Genomic DNA, 2,682 nt, shown 5'->3' on the forward strand with positions numbered 1-2,682 from the left:
ACGAGGTCACTACGGGGGAGCCGTCTAGAGGTACCGCGAGGTCACTACGGGGGAGCCGCCTAGAGGTACCGCAAGGTCACTACAGGGATGCCGTCTAGAGGTACCGCGAGGTCACTACGGGGGAGCCGCCTAGAGGTACCACGAGGTCACTACGGGGGAGCCGCCTAGAGGTGCCGAGAGGTCACTACGGGGGAGCCGCCTAGAGGTACCGCAAGGTCACTACAGGGATGCCGTCTAGAGGTACCGCGAGGTCACTACAGGGGTGCTGCAGGATTTTTTCATAGATTGATGAGAGTTTTATATTGAATGTACATTTTTACATTTTAACAATTTTGTAAATTTGTTTTGATGTAGGCAAATATATTCTAAGACAAGGGGCTTCATTTTATGTTTTCTTTACTACTTTGAAAAAATGACAGAAAAAATAATTATTATCAAATAATGCATTTCAGTTGAGGAGGCGTGGCGGCATCACTTGTAGACAGCGTCGCTATGACAGTGTCTGCGGTGGAGACAAAACAACATTGAACAAGTTTGTGGAGCGAACCAGTTAAGATCCTTCGCGTCTGGACACACCCGAAGCAACACCTGAAGAGTCAGGGGGAGCAAAGAGGCCAAAGATAAACACTACAATGACAGTTATCTCAAGTGGGGATGCTACGTGTCCCACACCTGGATGCCTAATTGCAGGGAAACGCTAGCAAACAACGCTATGGCACCTAGTAAACTGTCAAGGCACTTTGACACAAAGTACCAGGACTATAAAAATAAAGACATTGATTTCTTCAGAAGGCTAAAATCATAAAATGCCACACAGAGTGAACATCCCATGTTCGTGTGTCAGAGAAAGCACAGAAGGCTAGTGTTATGGTAGCTGAAATCATCGTTAAAGCTAAAAAGCCGCACACCATTGCAGAATCGCTAATTTTACCGGCATGCAAAAACATTGTTCAAATAATGCTAGGACCAGACGCTGCCAAATAATCGATAAGATTCCAACTCTGACAACACCATTAAACGCCGCATTGATGATGTCCGCTGACACTGAAGCTAGTCTCTTTGACAGACTAAGACAGAGCGGAAAATCTTCATCTCAAATAGATGATTCCACCGATGCAAGTGCCGTTTGTCACCTGATCGCTAACCTCAGGTACATCGATGAGGACCGCATAACAGAAAACTTCTTATTTTGTAAGGCACTGAAAAATCATGCCACGGGTGATGAGATATACAGAGTGACAAATGATTACTTCATAGAAAATGGCCTTAACTGGCAGATGTGCACAGGTATATGTACTGATGGCGCTGCATGCATGACGGGCCGAGTTAAAGGCTTTGTGACGAAAGCAAAAGAGAGAAATCCCACCATAAGAGTGACACACTGCATGCTCCACAGAGAGAGTCTTACTGCAAAAACTATGCCCCCTGATCTCACTGAGGTTTTGAATCAAGCGGTCAAAATTGTCAACTACATTATGTCCCACCCGCTTAAGACACGACTATTTAGCGCCCTCTGCAGTGAAATGGGATCTGAACATCTGGGTCTCTTATTACACACTGAGGTCCGCTGGTTGCACAGTGAACTGTCAATGGACACATTTTGGCTCTGTGTAAGACAGGAGTATCCCTCTATTTTAGAAAGTGCCATCAGTGTGTCCCATTCAAACTGACATAGACACCATTTTTTGCAATAGTACAGGTATTTGTTTGAGGCCCATACTTGTTATGTTCTGGTTATATTGGCATAACTTATTTCAAGTGTTTTTGAAACTAAATTTTTATGTATCACCATTTGGGATATATTTTGTTTATTGAGGAAATTGCTGATCTTTGTTGTTGTTACAATCAGCTTACTATTTTAATAAAACAGTTCTAAAAGTTCCTACATGCTGTTATGCTTGACATTACAAAAATATTGCACAAATGAAGAGGAGAATGTGAAATAAAAGAATTTCAGTGTAGGGGTACCACGGCTGGGTGGAAAAATGTGTGGGGGTACCTTGAGCCAAAAAAGTTTGGGAACCATAGAGGCATATTTGCTTGTTTTTTTTAATATTTTATGTAGCAAACAGCGTGAAGAACTGAACCACAAACACTCAGGGACAGACTAAAGAATCAAAAACTGTATTAGAAAAAGAGCTAACAATAGTAAATATTCATAAACTAAAAGAAAGTAAAAATACCTTAAAAACATTCTAATAATTATTTGAAGATATAAATTGAAATGAAATCCTGTCAGTGTGCCCCAGGGCAGCCGTGGTTACAATCTCTTGCCAGCTTCAAAGGTTGAATACACTTACTGAATATAATGTAAACTCTAAAGAGTCTCCTGACTTAAAACATTTCTATGAAAATACACTGGAAAAACTCGAAAGTCATTCTTTTTTAAATAGGTGCATTTTTTCTTGAAATGAGGAGGTGAGTAAGACATTTTGCCAATGGAACAAGACAATTTACATTTAGAAGAAGTAAAAACTATTTTATATTCATTAAAAACATCTGGATAATGGATGAAATGATTGGTTAAGAAAGAGCCGTGATATATATGCAATGTTACTATTTTTTTAGTTAAACTTTACATTCATGTTAAAATGCATATCATTAATGTTAATTCTTCATAGCTCAACTTTCACATACATAATATACTGTAGTTAACTAATGTAAATAGTGTATCAGACAATT

This window comes from Cyprinodon variegatus, unplaced genomic scaffold (genome assembly GCF_000732505.1).
Source record: "Cyprinodon variegatus isolate N-32 unplaced genomic scaffold, C_variegatus-1.0 Scaffold72, whole genome shotgun sequence".
Taxonomy (NCBI): Eukaryota; Metazoa; Chordata; class Actinopteri; order Cyprinodontiformes; family Cyprinodontidae; genus Cyprinodon; species Cyprinodon variegatus.